A 20,512-nucleotide genomic window follows, 5' to 3' on the forward strand; every position below is an offset into this window, starting at 1 on the left:
TTGCCCACCCAGTCGAGTTGCAGGTGTCTCTGCAAGATGTTGGTGAGATTGAACTTTTCACTGTTTACTGTATCTAGCTCACAATTGTGTCGCGTGGGGAGAAATTTAACAACTGAAAGATGTGATATGGATGCCAACTGACCAAAAACCTTGGGTGTCTCCTTTTAAATATGACATTACACAACCTCGTAGAGTTTATGCTAAAGATAGTCCAATGGTCAACCTTGTCTCTGCTTTTAGAGCTACCAACCATCACTGGCACCTGTGACCAGAACCAGTTTTACATCAGTGTGAAATATGGGAGTCAAGGCAACAATTTCAAGGCAATGGTTGGACAACAACAGCTGACACCTGAGATGGCTCACTACCAGTTCCAAGAAAACGGCACCCACTTCAGCGCAGTCTTCCATACAATGCCAAGGATGCGACCTTCGAGGTATGTTTCACTGTAACCTCTCACCTTGAAGCTTCTGCATTGATAACGCCCTCTTTGTCTTCCAGCTGATAACCTCAGATTCACTAAGAGCCCACGTTGACTTCTTTTCTGCTTCATGCCCAGAACGACTGGGTGCTCATGATCTCTTCTTGTCCTGCAACTTTCCCTTAACAACAACCGGTAAGACTTAAACATGTTGAGGGTTTCTGCTGATGGGACTATAGGACGTGTTCTTCACCCTTACTACCTCTACCCGCAGAGTGCTACCCCAATGGAACGATGATCACGGCTGTGAAGGTGGCTTCTGTGACCAATATGGTCCCAGTAGGCTGACCCTAATGGACCAGTCTTGCAAACCGGCATTCAGTGGTGATCGCTTTGCATATTTCTCTTTCACTGTTGCGTCCTGTGGAACCACAAGAACAGTAAGTGTTGGTTCACCTTAAATCTCCACACTATTGTTAAATGCTAATGCCTCCATCCTTTTGTCCTCAGTTCTTTGACCACTACATGCTGTATGAAAATGAGATTGCCTTGCCTTACAACAAAGGACCATCACCAGTTGGTCCTCAGTACAGGTAGAGGGACTCGTCCAATCTTTTAATCGAATATCCTTTCTAGTGAGGTCCACCTCAGTGTATTTCCTTTTCTCCAAGACAAACCATTTCCTGCTACTATGTGGTCAACGAGACTCAGACTGTTGGCTTCAGCTCAAAACCAAGACTCTATGAACCCACCGCGGATATCGGCTCAGGACAGCTGATGGTTCAAATGAGGCTAGCCCAGGGTAAAGTTGACTTCATCAAAACCTTGTTTTTGCGAGATGGTACCCAGTCAGGACAATGCCTCTTTCTAATGGGACTCTTCTCCTCCAGATTCATCGTACACGCCGTTCTACCAAGCAGAAGATTATCCAGTTGTAAAATATCTGAGGCAGCCTCTCTATTTTGAGGTGGAGCTGGTTGAGGCTACTGACCCAAATTTGGAGCTCATCTTGGAGAACTGTTGGGCTACACTTGATGAAGACCGGACATCTCTGCCTAGCTGGGATATCATTGTAGACAGGTAATGAGTAGCATAAAGCTAGGTAAGGTCTCAAAACATGTGATGAATCAAATATGTTGTCAATCCCTCCCCAGCTGTGCGAATCCTGATGACAGCTATGTGACAATTTTCCATCCTGTTGTGAGATGCCAGTGTTTTAGTCCCATCCCACATCAAACGCTTCTCTATGAAGATGTTCACCTTCACTAAAGATGAGGCGGTTCTGAAGAACGAGGTAACGTATGAGCAGTGTGCATTGTCCACACCTCATAGTAGCCCTGTGTAATAAACCCTTCTGTCCGGCTACAGATCTTTGTCCACTGCGATGCAGAGATTTGTGACTCGCATAGGCAAGCAGATGGTTCATGCCGAGGCCAGTGTGCTGAACCTGCACACCAGATGAACTACAGACGAGAGAGAAAACGGGGTACGGGACATATGGGAAACATTTGTCAACAAACTACATGCAGTTGGTGATCGACTTTGTCTTTTTTTTTTTTGCTTCTAGTACAAAGAGGAACGGACTCCATCAACCAAAGGCAAATCTCCTCTGGGCCTATTGTGTTAACCTCTGGTCAAACTCCTGAATAAACTAATTTGAAGCTCTTCACTCAATTTGTATCTATTTTGTTTGAACCCTGCATTGCATGTCATACATTCAGGGCAGCAACTTTTACTGTGGCACATGAGGCAGATCAACAATGGGTTGTATACCGATGGTGACAAGAGCAGCCTGAACTCAGATTAGTACCGTGACGTTGATTGCAAGTCTTGCATTCATAAAAGTAGGCCAACAAATAATAAATTGGAGCCATTATAACCATGTTTAAGCTAGCTCGTAGCTGGTAGCTAGCTACGAGTTTGACAGTCTGATATCTGTTGTTTGTCAGTGCGGCCATCAGTGGTGTATAAAGTACCCAAAAGTCATACTTGAGTAAAAGTAAAGATACTTGACTGGAAAATTACTCAAGTAAAAGTCAACTATGAGAATACTACTTGAGTAAAAGTATTAAAGTATCTGATTTTTTTTGTACTTAAGTATCAAAAGTAATTTTCTGATATTAAATGTACTTAAGTATTGAAAGTAAAAGTAAATGCTGTTAATAAAAAAAACAAGGTCAGAATTTTGAGAATGATGAAGTTTATTTGTTTGGGTGCTGTGGCTGCCATGAACAAGGAGTATGAACTTAGCAATATATGAATACTATGAAATTACTAAAATATAAAAACACGATTAACACAGAAAAAAGCAGAACCAAAAGTAACAACCAAAATCATCACTTTAAAGTGAAAAATGTATTGTTCATCTTCAAAAGAAGTTGATTTTCAAAATGGAGAGATTTCAGTGTCGCTCTTCTTGGACAAGACGAGTCCTGCGATGCTGAAGAGCCGTTCACATGGTGCAGGTAGTGTGTCTAGCTTCACAGGCCCTGATGCAGGTAGAGTGTGTCTAGCTTCACAGGCCCTGATGGTGCAGGTAGAGTGTGTCTAGCTTCACAGGCCCTGGTGCAGGTAGAGTGTGTCTAGCTTCACAGACAGCAGCACACAGTTGGGAAGCATTTCAGCAAGTCAACTGATCCACGTCTCCATCCAGCTGTTTGCTGCTGTCACGGGCTTGAGATGACGAAGAAGTCCTCTTCATCAGATGAACTGGACCTGGTGGCATCACCTAGCTGCAGGGAGGGTTCTTACATGTGCTGCTTGATGTAGTCCATTCCTGAAATAAAGTGAGAGTATTATAGACATGATAGAATTAATAACACTTCCTAACATGTCATGACCCCAACCAACAGTTTTGTACTAAATAGTTTGTTTTAATTTGAGGTTTATACATTTAGTTTCATGCACTGTCCGTGCATCCAGAGTTGATTTGTGAATATGTACTTGTATCTCTATAGTTAAACACAACAGTCCAAAATCAATATCGTCGATATTACTGGACCGTCACTCTTATAATATTAATACAAATAATGATAATAATAATAATGCTGTAATGATTAGCATTATATTATAGCTAAGACGACTCAAATCAACAAATTCTCACAACTGTCAACACTTCTTCAGCTCATTAACTCGCTAGAGATCCGTCTGCTCCACTCACGCTAATTGTCTCATTTAATTGACGATAGCGAGTGAACGTTAGCCTAACGTACAACATGTGTAGAACAATCAGACACCGGCTTCCCCCCTTCTGCCAAAGATATAACTTACTCCAATCCTAAGGACAACACTGCTAGATATCTTAACAGGTTTATGATGATTATCAAAACTAAACATTAACGCTATGCTCATGGGATTAATCTTAATTTACCTCAATGTGTTTCCTGAGGTTGGATAGTGAGTTGTTGAAGGCCAGTATCTCCGTAGCTTTCGGTCGGCATAAGAGGCACTTCATCCGGTTGGAAGAAACTTTCACTCCGACAAAAGAAAAGAGTTCGCCCAAATATGGCCACGGACGTTGATCTTGGTCCCCGTGGTTGTTAGAGTAGCTTCCATTGCTGCTCCACATTAAATGAGTCGTCTCTGTAGCCGCTCGCTCGCATCCTGGGCATCACTGGGAAGAGAAAACACGCGGCAAGGACCACTGATCCCCAACCTGGTGTTCGTGCTGCGTTCAGGTGCGCTGCGGTGTGTTCCACAACAGTCCCCGATGTTTAAACTCATGATTATTTTTTTCCGTAGTAACGAGTAACGATACTGTTTCAGGGGAAATGTATCGGAGTAAAAGTACAAGTTTTCATTGCAAAATGTAGTGAAGTAAAAGTAAAAGTAAACAGAAATATAAGTAGTAAAATAAAGTACAGATACCCAAAAAAACTACTTAAGTAAAGTAACGAAGTACTTCTACTTCGTTACTATACACCACTGGCGGCCATGATAACGGCTTTTACAGGTAATATGGCCGAAGAGGTTTTTAATGTCCTCGTGCTCCTTTTTTTTAAAGTATCGGGGGGGAAAAACGCAAACGATCCAATTGTACTAGGCCATGCGGCTGTTACGTTCATATTGAAGTTTATGGGTTTTTTTTATGTGGGTGTCAGGGTTTTTCCTGCATAGAGAAAATTTGAGCCACTGAGGACAACACTGCTAGATATGTTAACAGGTTTATGATTATCAAAACTAAACATTAATGTTTATGCTCATGGATTAATCTTAATTTACCTCAATGCGTTTCCTGAGGTTGGATAGTGAGTTGTTGAAGGCCAATATCTCCGTAGCTTTCGGTCGGCATAAGAGGCACTTCATCCGTAGGAAGGAACTTTCACTCCGACAAAAGAAAAGAGTTCGCCCAAATATGGCCACAGACGTTGATCTTGGTCCCCGTGGTTGTTCGAGTAGCTTCCATTGCTGCTCCACATGAAATGAGTCGTATCTGTAGTAGTCGCTCGCTCGCATCCTGGGCATCACTGGGGAGAGAAAACACGAGGCAAGGACCACTGATGCCCAACCTGGTGTTCGTGCTGCGTTCAGGTGCGCTGCGGTGTGTTCCACAACAGTGCCCGATGTTTGTCTCATGATTATTTTTTTCCGTAGTAACGAGTAACGATACCGTTTCAGGGGAAATGTATCGGAGTAAAAGTACAAGTTTTCATTGCAAAATGTAGTGAAGTAAAAGTAAACAGAAATATAAGTAGTAAAATAAAGTACAGATACCCAAAAAAACGACTTAAGTAAAGTAACGAAGTACTTCTACTTCGTTACTATACACCACTGCTTAAAGCGCACACACATCTCACTCCCAGATATGAGTTACAAGGATGCCAGACGTAGATAGACATAGCGACCTTTGAACTGCAGAAAACCATACCTTAAATGTAGCTAACCGCTATCTAACGTAATGTTAGCTCAACCCCTTCACCATGAACTGTTCTTATCAATCTCTTCATCTCACTTCTCCCCCACTCAAACTCTGTTGGATTTTTTAGAGATCTTCATCGACTGCAATACCTGTTATCACACACCGTGTAACTCAATTCTCACCCAACACTCTTTTCTCACTTAAAATGCTCTTACATATACTGTCTATTAGCATTGCTTTGTTTTTCGGTTCTTCCGTATTAATATAGTGTAAACAAGTTTTCATCCCTCAGGACTTTTGCCATTTCCACGTCTCCGATCTTTTTTGTCACTTCCCTAGTCAGGGCTATCGAGCTAAGACCGACATGCTCATCTTCCTTTCTGAATTTAAGGGTTTACTTTAAATTCCCCCTCATCACCTTCCGGTAAACCACTCTATTTCCTTTATCAGAACAGCTTTCTCCCAAACTTCTCTTCATTTGTTGACTTCCCTTCAAACTTCACTCCCTTTGCTGTCCTCTCCCTTTTGTGTCCTCCTCTCCCATAGAGACTGGAGTCCACCCACAGGATGGAAGATCACCTGTTACAGGTCCTTTTTGAAACAGCTGGTGATGTCTCACATGTGTATTGTAATTAACTGATGTATAAAACAGCTGGCGATGTATCAGCAAGCAGTCAGTCACTTCTCTTCAGAGTTGGTCTGTTATCAGGTGTGCTGGGTGTTCAGTGCCAAGCTCAGCTAGTGATTGGATTCCTCTAGTTCTTTTGTTTGGCTGCTCTCAGACTGCAAGATGTGGAGACTTGGGAACATGTGAGTTACTTTACTTTCTTTGTTTAATGACTGATTGCTGCACACTAAATGTCTCTAAATGTTGTGTTTTACTTTAAGGTTGTTATGGAACTTGATGGCTGCAGTAATCCTCTTGGCTCAAGCAAGGCCAAATATGAAGGTCAATTCACAGTCAAGTAAGCCTGACTTTAAACTAAATGGCTTTGCCATTGTTCCAGAAAGTGTACTGCTCCTCACAAGCCTTTACTTTTCACAGGCAGTGGCTTGCATTCAGACTGCGTGGGTAATCTAATGAGGCTGTCATTGGACAAGGCCCTAGCAGTGGGGAATGCGCTTGAGGTGGAGGCCATCAGTAAGTATGCAGTCTGCTAATAAGCATGGTTGGTGAACACTAGGAGAGAGGTGTCCTGTCATGCTCGTCTTTATTCCCCCCCTAGATGGCACCCAGCACATTGTGATAACACCCAACTTGGCTGCTCAGTGTGGCTACAGCATGGAGTCCGACCCGTGGGGTAACACCAGAATCTACTCGTCTCTGCTGGGCTGCTACGTGGACAATAAGGTATATTTGAATTTACTTTATTTGAGGACATTTATTTATGAGTTGCCTGTGAGAAACATGTTTGCACATTTGTTGCATTAATGACTTAAGAATTGAACTTTTTACGAGCATTTATTTTAGATCATCAGTCTTGTATGTGTTTTATACAGCGGCCATCTAAAACGGCCAGTGTTTGACCTTATATATTTTAGCCACTATAAAAATAATCATGTTTCCCCAGTTGGAGAACACTAATTGGAGCCATTTTTGCTTTCAAAATTGCAGGATTTTAAGCTCGTGACTCTCCTAAAGCCAAATTCTTGTTTCATGTGTAGGACGATCAGACCTTTAATGTTGGCTTAAGGCTCCGGATGTACGGCCCCAGTGGATCAGACGTGGTTACCCATGATGTGAGCCAGACTTGCAGCTACACGCGCTGGGCCTCTAGAGAGATTCTCTGTGACAGGAACTACATGGAAGTAGGTCACTTAATATTGGAAGCTCTACCGACTTGTTTCTAACAATCTATTAAGCCACCATTTCTTTTAGGTGTCCCACCACATTGCTACTCCTGAAGCTAAAGGGCAGACTCGAGATGTTAAAGAGATCGACGTCATTCCTGATGTATGTGTATACATTCCTGTTACAGTAGGCTTGCTTTTCAACCTGGACTCTTTTCTCATTCAACAGAGGAAATGATTAATTCTCCCCTTGCCTATAGGCCTCTGGGGAATCACATGGCATCTGGAAGTTGACATTTTACACCCCAGAACCAGTATCAATGGTGCTGAAGGAGGCTGAACAAGCTGGTTATGGTGCCATGGTGACCTCAACCCGTCTGGTTATGCGATCCCCCTACAATACAGCAGAGACCACTTCAGAAGAAGTAAGCAACAGACCCATCAAGTGGTTTGCATAAAAGTTGGCCATAGAAGCGCAACAATAAACCAACATCTCTTAGGTGGATGGAGTCTCCATGGAAGTTTTCAGGGTGAGAGCCTACTACAAGGCACCACATGGTCTGGGTGTGGTGGACTTGGCAGCTGCTTGTCCCACAGGCAAGTCTCGAGCAATCTGTGTGACATGGTTTTCCTTAAGTCTGTCATATGGATGAGTCAACAGTTGGGTTATCATTAACAGGTGGCGTCCTCTTCACCAACAACGTAGTCTCTTGGCACGTATCTGCGTATTACACCACTGGTAGATGCCAGCTTTGAAATCTGAGAAATGCACATGGGCATTAACGGAAGGAGGCTTGATGGATCTCAGATGGCTGCACGAGGGTACACGCTGTCCGCCACAGATTTCCACATCATCATTGAGATCCCAGTGGGCTCGCCTGATGGTCACTACAAGGTTGGGAAGTCCTCTATCTTAGAAATGAAAGGGTTACTTTTCTTTGCATATTTTATTAAAATGTCATGAATAATTGCAGAGCCATGCCCCAGATTACCAGTACCACGTCGCCTACATTGTGGAGCCCATGCTTGAGGTACTGTGGAGGACCACGGTCACCCGAGATGATACCAGATACAAGGTGTTGTTCCCCATTACCACCCCTCTTATTCTTCAAGCTCCCCACGTCCAAGAAAGTAAGTCATTATCTGGAAGCCGACAACTTCAGGCTAATAAAGGAAGGTTTATAGCCCTTTTCCTCTTCCTCAGATACTGTCCCAGAGACTCGCCTCAGCGTTGTCTTGGGGCCCCTTCTTCATGATGTGGTGCTGAGGAACATCACCTTCTTCACCAGCGTGCTCACTGTCGAAGAGAGCAATGCCAGAGGATTTACCATCCAGGAGCATCGCCACTCCAATGGAACCAAGAGCATCTCTGTTTTAGTGCCCTTCGATGCAGATATTGTCCTGAAAGATGCAAGTGAAATTAGATGCTAAATGTCACTTGGCGCCCGCTTATTTGCTCTGTATTGGTTTCAGTGACATAACTGAGTTGTTTACATCTGCAGAATCCTGAACCCTTGGTTACAACCTACTTCCTCTCTCTGATCTTTGGGTTTATCATCCTTCCTGAAGAAACTCCATTTGCCCACCCAGTCGAGTTGCAGGCGTCTCTGCAAGATGTTGGTGAGATTGAACTTTTCACTGTTTACTTTATCTAGCTCACAATGGCGTCGCGTGGGGAGAAATTTAAGCTATATGGCCATGAAATTTCCCAGGTACTTTTCAAATGTACATGTTTTAAATGTAACATTATTGGTGCCGGAGGAGAGAGGTTATCTTTATCTGTCAGTTGACTGAAAGATGTGATATGGATACCAACTGACCAAAAACCTTGGGTGTCTCCTTTTAAATATGACATTACACAACCTATAGTTTTAGCTAAAGATAGTCCAATGGTCAACCTTGTGTCTGCTTTTAGAGCTACCCACCATCACTGGCACATGTGACCAGAACCAGTTTGACATCAGTGTGAAATACGGAGTCAAGGCAACAATTTCAAGGCAATGGTTGACATCAACAGCTGACACCAGAGATGGCTCACTACCAGTTCCAAGAAAAACGGCACACACTTCAGCGTCAGTCTTCCATACAATGCCAAGGATGCACCTTCGAGGTATGTTTCACTGTAACCTCTCACCTTGAAGCTTCTGCATTGGATAACTTCCTCTTTGTCTTCCAGCTGATAACCCTCAGACTCACTAAGAGCCCACGTTGACTTCTTTCTGCTGCATAGCCGTAACGACTGGGTGCTCGCTGATCTCTTCTTATCCTGCAACTTTCCCTTGACAACAACCGTAAGACTTAAACATGTTTAGGGTTTCTGCTGATGGACTATAGGACGTGTTCTTCACCCTTACTACCTCTACTCGCAGAGTGCTCCCAATGGAACGACATGACGGCTACGGCTGTGAAGGTGGCTTCTGTGACCAATATGGTCCCAAGTAGGCTGGACCCTAATGGACCAGTCTTGCAAACCGGCATTCAGTGGTGATCGCTTTGCATATTTCTCTTTCAATGTTAAGGCGTCATGGAACCACAAGAACAGTAAGTGTTGGTTCACCCTTAAATCTCCACACTATTGTTAAATGCTAATGCCTCCGTCCTTTTGGCCTCAGTTCTTTGACCACTACATGCTGTATGAAAATGAGATTGCCTTGCCTTTACAACAAAGGAGCATCACCAGTTGGTCCTCTGTACAGGTAGAGGGACTCGTCCATCTTTTAATCGAATATACTTTATACTGAGGTCCACCAGTGTATTTCTTTTCTCCAAGACAAACCATTTCCTGCTACTATGTGGTCAACGACGCCGGACTGTTGGCTTCAGCTCAAAACAGACTCTATGAACCCACCACGGAGATCGGCTCAGGACAGCTGATGGTTCAAAATGAGGCTAGCCCAGTAAAGTTGACTTCATCAAAACCTTGTTTTTGCAAGACTGTACCCAGTCAGGACAATGCCTTTTCTAATGGGACTTTCTCCTCCAGATTCATCGTGACACGCCTTCTACCAAGCAGAAGATTATCCAGTTGTAAAATATCTGAGGCAGCCTCTCTATTTTGAGGTAGAGCTGGTTGAGGCTACTGACCCAAATTTGGAGCTCATCTTGGAAAACTGTTGGGCTACACTTGATGAAGACCGGACATCTCTGCCTAGCTGGGATATCATTGTAGACAGGTAATGAGTAGCATAAAGCTAGGTAAGGTCTCAAAACTTGTGATAAATCAAATATGTTGTCAATCCCTCCCCAGCTGTGCGAATCCTGATGACAGCTATGTGACAGTTTTCCATCCTGTTGTGAGAGATGCCAGGGTTTTAGTCCCATCCCACATCAAACGCTTCTCTATGAAGATGTTCACCTTTACTAAAGATGAGGCGGTTCTGAAGAACGAGGTAACGATGAGCAGTGTGCATTTGGTCCACACCTCATAGTAGCCCTGTGTAATAAACCCTTCTGTCCGTCTTCAGATCTTTGTCCATCATGGCGATGCAGAGATTTGCTACCCATCGGCAAGCAGATGGTTCATGCCGAGGCCAGTGTTGAACCTGCACACCAGATGAACTACAGACGAGAGAGAAAACGGGGTACGGGACATATGGGAAACATTTGTCAACAAACTACATGCAGTTGGTGATCAACTTTGTCTTTTTTTTCTTCTAGTACAAAGAGGAACGGACTCATCAACCAAAGGCAAATCTCCTCTGGGCCTATTGTGTTCACCTCTGGTCAAACTCCTGAATAAACTAATTTAAAAGTTCTGCAATCATCTCTTCACTCAACTTGTATCTATTTCGTTTGAACCCTGGTGCTGCATGTCATGCAATCAGGGCAACTTTACTGTGGCACATGAGGCAGATCAACAATGGTTGTATACAGATGTGTAGAAGCAGGACGACGACTTTAGACGGACCATCTCCACAAGTTCTCTGATGTGTCTAAAGGATGGCACAGGTGGTGAGGACACTGAAGAAAGTATTGTCCATATGAGAACCCTGACCACCCTCTCCTCCTGCTGCAGGAACAGTAGCGTACGTTCTCAACAGACTGCTTCAGCAGAACATTCTTGATTAGGGTTGGGTGCCACCGTTCTCATACAACTGGTGCCACCCGGACCAAACGCCACGCACATTTCGGTGCCTTTCGAGTGCCTGAGCCGATTGAAATTGAGAAACTTATTTTGAACATCTCTGGTGACTCCGCCCTGTCAGCAGGTTAAGATAGCCGATCATATTTATCTTTTAAAGCGGAGGCATGATCCTTGTTTGTCTGCGTGAGTACATCAGCAGTCAGGCTGAGCGAGATGGAGATACCGTCACCTGTCCCCCTGAAAACGTGTATACCGATGATGACAAGAGCAGCCTGAACTCATTAGTACCGTGATGTTGATTGCAAGTCTTTCATTCATAAAAGTAGGCCAATAAATTAGAGCCATTATAACCATGTTTAAGCTGGCTTGTAGCTGGTAGCTAGCTACGAGTTTGACTATCAGGTTGTCAGTGCGGCCATGATAACGGCTTTTACAGGTAATATGGTCAAGAGGTTTTAATGTCCTGTTTCTTTTTAATGTATCGGTTCAGGCACCGATATCGCTTTAAAAGTACCCGCTTAGCAACCGGCATTGGAAAACAAACGATCCAATTGTTCTAGGCCATGCGGCCTACGCTCATATCGGTTTGTGGGTTTTTATGTTGGTGTTCGCCTTCCCGATGAGTTCAAGGAGCGTATTTTCTAGCCAAACGCGCATGTGGGCGGTAGATGAAAATAAACTTATGCACGCCACAAACGCAGAAATACCACAGCCGAATGTCGAGCGGGGTCGTTTCTACGGAGGGGTTCGCAGACATTAATTCGCCAAAATCGCGCAAAGGTAAGGTGTTTCCTGAAACACGTGAAACCAAAGCATCGACCTGTTCTGACTGACGCCCATGTGAAAGAATTGCTTCCAGTGACAACAACGGAATCAAGCCATATTGAAGAGGATTGTTCAAGGCAAAGAATGCAGGAAGTCCCACTAAGCAACATGCATAGTCAAAAGCGCTATTGTAAAATATATTATTGTTTGTGGACTTGGTTGAACTGAGTGTGTGTCTGTGTTTTTGTGTCTGTGTGCAGCGCATCATGTGGCTCTTCGCAACACAGTAAAAATTTGTCTCTTCGGCGCTTTCAATTCAAAGTACACGAGTACAGACTTGTAGGCTTTTTGAGTCTGGACTTGGGAGTCCAGACTGGAGGACGGAGAACGGAGACGGTCTTTCTGCGATTGGAACAGCAGCTTACTTGATGACGCCACCACATCAGCTGTTCTTGCTCCTGAGTTTACCTAATTATTCACTGTAAATTATTTTTTACAGTCTAAAAAAAATATGACAACCCTGCTTTTTTCATTATTCTTTAAATATAATTATTTTATTTTGAATGATGTATGTGTATATATATATATATTTATCTATATACACACAATTAATAATAAAATAATCATACACCTATAATTGTATTAATATTGTGTACAAAATAAAAACATATTTATTTTGTTTATACATATTTAGATTATATATAAATATGTATATATAATAAATATGTTATATACATACATATATATATATATTTGTATGTATATATAGTGTTGTGAAAAATAACGCGTTCACGCGTAATAATTAAATTACAGGATTAATTAGGTTGTTTTTTTAACGCATTGAAAGCATGCGCAGAGTGAGCTTCCAATATACCGATTCAATCTGAACTATTTCCGCCTAATGCAGACGGGTCGCCTGTCCCTTCATTTAATCATCGCCCCAGTTCATGAAGAAAACCCACAAAGTTAGTTTGCCTCAGCAGCTGCTAAAGGAAGACGAGCTAGAGGGCCTTTAATGGTGTTGTTAATGGTTGACAAAAAAAGAAAATGTTCTGTTTAAACATTCTGTTTCGGATGAAGATATATTAATGTTCCATATGGAAGAGAACTGCTAAATAACTGCTGAGTTGCATCACCATTGTTTGTTTTTTATGATAAAAAAAGAATGTATAAATGTATATATCCTTCTTTGTCATAAATCTTTTGTTCTCACAAAAATATACCATAATATCGGTAATATGTGATTAATCATGATTAATCCACAGAAACCTGTGATTAACCTGATTAAAATTTTAATCGTTTCACAGCCCTAATATATAGTTATATTACACATGTAATTGCAAACAATTCGTCAAAAGTAAAATACACCATGAGTTCAATGTTAAATGTAATTAAAATATAAAGTTATGAATTAAGTCATTGAATGTATTTTAACTTAAATCTGTCCTTCTGTACATGACATCTATTGTTCTGTCCATCCTGGAGAGGGATCCTCCTCTGTTGCTCTCCTGAAAGGTTCTTCCCGTTTTTTCCCTGAAGGGTTATTTGGGGAGTTTTCCTGGTCCTGGTCGATGTCCGGCGTGAGGTTTTGGGGGGATGTCTATGTACAGATTGTAAAGCACTCCGAGACAAATTTGTATATTTGTGAAATTAGGCTATACAAATAAACTGAATTGAACTGAATTGAATCTTAACCTCAGTCAAACTGATGTAACGTTATCGTGAATAAATAATAAGCTCTTTGTGCTCGTTAGATCCTCCAAACCAATTATATCTCATGTTAACCTCACGGAGACGCTAGAGCCAGCGGAACATTTTAAAAGTCCTGCCGACATCAGGCTGTTTCAATGGCCATACACAGACCGCGCTGCAGAGCTCAGTGGTCCCATGAGCACAACCTCAAATCTACGGGCGTAGATCTTTAATAGGGCTGAATCATAACAAACCGACCACAGATTTGATTTTTAAACTACTAATTTAACGCCTGAAAACATCGTAAAATTACATTCCGTGACTCAACAACAGTAGTATTTAGAAAAAGTCAACTGTCAGTAGTTTATTTTCACCTCCGCTTATTGTTTCCGTTGCTGGTGAAATGCATTCTGATATATGCAGGCCAGAGTACGCACAAGTCTCCTCTGATGCATCCTCCGAAAGTGGGAGGACCAAGATCAAGTCACATCCGGGTGTTTTGACCGTGCTTATGAGAAGCAAACTTTGAATTGAAACATGCACTGGCTGCGACTGACTGACGCTTTGACGCTTTCACAGTCACTGGAACACAAGTAGAGGAAAGCACACAAGTACGCTGATTGAGAAAATTAGTCTCTGACTGTCTCCTGACTGGCCACCCGTTCTAGGCTAATACTGTTTCTCAGGAAAACCCATTGTTACCCATTCTTCCAATTGGTCACAGTGAGTCTGTCCTACCTATGCAAGATAAAATGTATTGTATTGTATTGTGTGCCTACAACATATAGAGGAAAGTGTGTTATATGTGTGCATTGTTTTATATTAGGCAAAGATGACTTAAAGCGCCACCACATCTCACTCCCAGATATGAGTTACAAGGATGCCAGATAGACATAGCGACCTTTGAACTGCAGAAAACCATACCTTAAATGTAGCTAACCGCTATCTAACGTAATGTTCAACCCTTCACCATGAACTGTTCTTATCAATCTCTTCATCTCACTTCTCCCCACTCATACTCTGTTGGATTTTTAGATCTTCATCGACTGCAATACCTGTTATCACACAACGTAACTCAATTCTCACCAAACACTCTTTTCTCACTTATCATTTCCTTACATATACTTTATATTAGCATCGCTTTGTTTCGGTTCTTCCAGATAATATAGTGTAAAAAAGTTTCCATCCGTCAGGACTTTTACCATTTCCACCTCTCCAATCTTTTGTCACTCACTTCCTAGTAAAAGCTATCGAGCTAAGACCGATATGCACACATCTTCCTTTCTGAATTTAAGGGTTTACTTAAATTTCCCATCACCTTCCGGTAAACCACTCTATTTCCTTTATCAGAACAGTTTTCCAGAACTTCTTTCATTTGTTGACTTCCCTTCAAACTTCACTCCCTTTATGTCCTCCCTTTTGTGTCCTCTCTCCCAATAGAGACTGGAGTCCACCCACAGGATGGAAGATCACCTGTTACAGGTCCTTTTGAAACAGCTGGTGATGTCTCACATGTGTATTGTAATTAACTGATGTATAAAACAGCTGGCGATGTATCAGCAAGCAGTCAGTCACTTCTCTTCAGAGTTGGTCTGTTATCAGGTGTGCTGGGTGTTCAGTGCCAAGCGCTGCTAGTGTTTGGATTCCTCTAGTTCTTTGTTTGGCTGCTCTCAGACTGCAAGATGTGGAGACTTGGGAACATGTGAGTTACTTTACTTTCTTTGTTTAATGACTGCTAGCTGCCCACTTAATGTCTCTAAATGATGTGTTTTACTTTAAGGCTGTTATGGAACTTGATGGCTGCAGTAATCCTCTTGGCTCAAGCAAGGCCAAATATGAAGGTCAATTTACCGTCAAGTAAGCCTGACTTTAAACTAAATGGCTTTGCCATTGTTCCAGAAAGTGTACTGCCTCACAAGCCTTTCTTTTAACAGGCAGTGGCTTGCATTCAGACTGCGGTAATCTAATGAGGCTGTCATTGGACAAGGCCCTAGCAGTGGGGAATGCGCTTGAGGTGGAGGCCATCAGTAAGCATGCAGTCTGCTAATAAGCATGGTTGGGTAACACTAGGAGAGAGGTGTCCTGTCATGCTCGTCTTTATTCCCCCCCCCAGATGGCACCCAGCACATTGTGATAACACCCAACTTGGCTGCTCAGTGTGGCTACAGCATGGAGTCCGACCCGTGGGGTAACACCAGAATCTACTCGTCTCTGCTGGGCTGCTACGTGGACAATAAGGTGTGTTTGCGTTTACTTTATTTAAGGACATTTAGTTACGAGTTGCCTGTGAGAAACATGTTTGCACATTTGTTGCATTAATGACCTAAGAATTTAACTTTTTACCAGCATTTATTTTAGCTTATCAGTAGTGTATGTGTTTTATACAGCGGCCATCTAAAACGGCCAATGTTTGAACCTATATATTTTAGCCACTATAAAAATAATAAAGATGTTTCCCCAATTGGAGAACACTAATTGGAGCCATTTTTGTTTAAAAAATTGCAGGATTTTAAGCTCTTGACTTTCCTAAAGCCAAATTCTTGTTTCATGCATTTCATTTGTAGGACGATCAAACCTTTAATGTTGGCTTAAGGCTCCGGATGTACGGCCCCAGTGGATCAGACGTGGTTACCCATGATGTGAGCCAGACTTGCAGCTACACTCGCTGGGCCTCTAGAGAGATTCTCTGTGACAGGAACTACATGGAAGTAGGTCACTTAATATTGAAAGCTCTACCGACTTGTTTCTAAAAATCTATTAAGCAGCCATTTGTTTTAGGTGTCCCACCACATTGCTACTCCTGAAGCTAAGGGGCAGACTCGAGATGTTAAAGAGATCGACATCATTCCTGATGTACGTGTACACATTCCTGTTACATTGGGCTTGCTTTTCAACCTGCACCATTATCTCATTCAACAGAGGAAAATTATTAATTCTCCCCTTGCCTATAGGCCTCTGGGGCAGCACATGGCATTTGGAAGTTGACATTTTACACACCAGAACCAGTATCAATGGTGCTGAGGGAGGCTGAACAAGCTGGTTATGGTGCCATGGTGACCTCAACCCGTCTGGTTATGCGATCCCCCTACAATACAGCAGAGACCACTTCAGAAGAAGTAAGAACACACCCATCAAGTGGTTTGCATAAAAGGTGGCTTTGAAGCATAACTATAAACCTGACCTCTTAGGTGGATGGAGTCTCCATGGAAGTTTTCAGGGTGAGAGCCTACTACAAGGCACCACATGGTCTGGGTGTGGTGGACTTGGCAGCTGCTTGTCCTACAGGCAAGTCTCGAGCAATCTTGACATGGTTTTTTAAGTCTGTCATATGGATGAGTCAACAGTGTTACATTAACAGGTGGCGTCCTCTTCACCAACAACGAATCTCTTGGCACGTACCTCGCCGTATGACACCACTGGAAGATGGCAGCTTGGAAATCAGAGGAATGCACATGGGCATTAACGGGAGGAGGCTTGGTGGATCTCAGATGGCTGCACGAGGATACACGCTGTCCGGCCATAGATTTCCACATCATCATTGAGATCCCAGTGGGCTCAGCTTGATGGTCACTACACGGTTGGGAAGTCCTCTAGCTTAGAAATGCATGGTCACTTTTCTTTGCATATTTTATTAAAATGTCATGAATAATTGCAGAGCCATGCCCCAGATTACCAGTACCACGTTGCCTACATTGTTGTGCCCATGCTCGAGGTACTGTGGAGGACCACTGGCACCCGAGATGATACCAGATACAAGGTTTTGTTCCCCATTACCACCCCTCTTATTCTTCACGCTCCCCACGTCCAAGAAAGTAAGTCGTTATCTGGTAGATGACAGAACTTCAGGCTAATAAAGGAAGGTTTATAGCCTTTGTCCTGTTCCTCAGATACTGTCCCAGAGGCCCGAGTGTTCAGCGTTGTCTTGGGGCCCCTTCTTCATGATGTGGTGCTGAGGAACATCACCTTCTTCACCAGTGTGCTCACTGTTGAAGAGAGCAATGCCAGAGGTCTTACCGTCCAGGAGCATCGCCACGCCAATGGAACCAAGAGCATCTCTGTTTTAGTGCCCTTTGATGCAGATATTGTACTGAAAGATGCAAGTGAAATTAAATGCTAAATGTCACTTGGTGCCCGCTTATTTGCTCTGTATTGGTTTCAATGACTTAACTGAGTTGTTTACATCTGCAGAATCCTGAACCCTTGATTACAACCTACTTCCTCTCGCTGATCTTTGGGTTTATCATCCTTCCTGAAGAAACTCCATTTGCCCACCCAATTGAGTTGCATGCCTCCAAGATGTTGGTGAGATTGAACTTTCACTATTCACTGTATCTAGCTCACAATCACATCAGCGTGGGGAGAAATGTAATGACTGAATGATGTGATAGGGATGCTAACTGACCAAAACCTTTGGTGTCTAATTTTAAATATAACATTGCACAACCTCGTAGAGTTTAAGCTAAAGATAGTTCTATGGTCAACCTTGTCTCTGCTTTAGAGCTACCAACCATCACTGGCACCTGTGACCAGAACCAGTTTTACATCAGTGTGAAATACGGAGTCAAGCCAACAATTTCAAGGCAATGGTTGGACAACAACAGCTGACACCTGAGATGGCTCACTACCAGGTCCAAGAAAACGGCACACACTTCAGTGTCAGTCTTCCATACAATGCCAAGGATGCGACCTTGGTATGTTTCACTGTAACCTCTCACCTTGAAGCTTCTGCATTGATAACTTCCCTCGTTGTCTACCAGCTGATAACCTCAGATTCACTAAGAGCCCACGTTGACTTCTTTCTGCTTCATGCCCGTAACGACTGGGTGCTCGCTGATCTCTTCTTATCCTGCAACTTTCCCTTAACAACAACCGGTAAGACTTAAACATGTTTAGGGTTTCTGCTGATGGGACTATAGGACATGTTCTTCACCCTTACTACCTCTACCCGCAGAGTGCTACCCAATGGAACGATGACTGCTACGGCTGTGAAGGTGGCTTCTGTGACCAATATGGTCCCAAGTAGGCTGACCCTAATGGACCAGTCATGCAAACCGCATTCAGTGGTGATCGCTTTGCATATTTCTCTTTCAATGTTGCGTCATGTGGAACCACAAGAACAGTAAGTGTTGGTTCACCTTAAATCTCCCTACACTATTGTTAAAATGCTAATGCCTCCGTCCTTTGTCCTCAGTTCTTTGACCACTACATGCTGTATGAAATGAGATTGCCTTGCCTTACAACAAAGGACCATCACCAGTTGGTCCTCAGTACAGGTAGAGGACTAGTCCAATCTTTAATCAAATATACTTTCTAGTGAGGTCCACCTCAGTGTATTTTCTTCTCCTTTCTCCAAGACAAACCATTTCCTGCTACTATGTGGTCAACGAGACTCAGACTGTTGGCTTCAGCTCAAAACCAAGACAATATGAACCCACCGCGGATATTGGCTCAGGACAGCTGATGGTTCAAATGAGGCTAGCCCAGGGTAAAGTTGACTTTATCAAACCTTGTTTTTGCAAGACGGTACCCAGTCAGGACAATGCCTCTTTCTAATGGGACTCTTCTCCTCCAGATTCATACGCTCTTCTACCAAGCAGAAGATTATCCAGTTGTAAAATATCTGAGGCAGCCTCTATTTTGAGGTAGAGCTGGTTGAGGCTACTGACCCAAATTTGAAGCTCATCTTGGAGAACTGTTGGGCTACACTTGATGAAGACCGGACATCTCTGCCTAGCTGGGATATCATTGTAGACAGGTAATGAGTAGCATAAAGCTAGGTAAGGTCTCAAAACTTGTGATAAATCAAATATGTTGTCAATCCCTCCCCAGCTGTGCGAGTCCTGATGACAGCTATGTGACAGTTTTCCATCCTGTTGTGAGAGATGCCAGGGTTTTAGTCCCATCCCACATCAAACGCTTCTCTATGAAGATGTTCACCTTCACTAAAGATGAGGCGTGTTCTGAAGAACGAGGTAACGATGAGCAGTGTGCATTGTCCACATCTCATAGTAGCCCTGTGTAATAAACCCTTCTGTCCGTTTTCAGATCTTTGTCCACTGCGATGCAGAGATTTGTGACCAGTGAAGCAGATGGTTCATGCAGAGGCCAGTGTGTTCAACCTGCACACCAGATGAACTACAGACAAGAGAGAAAACGGGGTAGGGGACATCTGGGAAACATTTATCAACTGAAACTACATGCAGTTGGTGATTGACTTTGTCTTTTTATTTTTCTTCTAGTACAAAGAGGAACGGACTCCATCAACCAACTGCAGATTCCACTGGGCCTATTGTGTTTACCTCTGCTCAAACTCCTGAATAAACTAATTTGAACTTCTGCAATCATCTCTTCACTCAATTTGTATCTAGTTCGCTTGAACCCGCTGCATGTCATGCAGTCAGGGCAGCAACTTTTCCTGTGGCACATGAGGCAGATCAACAATGGGTTGTATACAGATGTGGTAGAAGCAGCAAAGGACGACTTTAGACGGACCATCTCCACAAGTTCTCTGATGTGCAGTGGTCGTGTATAAAGGATGGCACAGCTGGTGAGGACACTGAAGAAAGTGTTGTCCATATGAGAACCTAGACCACCCTCTCCTCTACCTGCTGCAGGGACAGTAGAGCACGCTCAACAGACTGCTTCAGAAGAACATTCGTGACTAGGGTTGGGTGCCACATTGGGGTGCCGGTTGCACCGGTTCCTACACAACCGGTGCCACCCGGACCGAAACGCAACGGATATTTCGGTGCCTGAGCCGATTGAAATTGAGAAACTTATTTTGAACTTCTCTGGGGACTCTGCCCTGTCAGCAGGTTTCGATAGCCTATCAAATTTAATTTTGAAAGCGGAGGCATGCGCTGTGTTTGTCTGCGAGAGCACATCAACGGTCAGGCTGAGC

At 43.2% G+C, this 20,512-nt stretch overlaps 1 pseudogene; it reads left to right on the forward strand.

Moving 5' to 3' along the window:
- The first annotated feature begins 9,459 nt into the window (after positions 1-9,459).
- Positions 9,460-19,942, forward strand: LOC130207877 (zona pellucida sperm-binding protein 2-like; annotated as a pseudogene).
- Positions 19,943-20,512: the final 570 nt, after the last annotated feature.

The sequence above is a fragment of the Pseudoliparis swirei genome, chromosome 18 (genome assembly GCF_029220125.1).
Source record: "Pseudoliparis swirei isolate HS2019 ecotype Mariana Trench chromosome 18, NWPU_hadal_v1, whole genome shotgun sequence".
Taxonomy (NCBI): domain Eukaryota; kingdom Metazoa; phylum Chordata; class Actinopteri; order Perciformes; family Liparidae; genus Pseudoliparis; species Pseudoliparis swirei.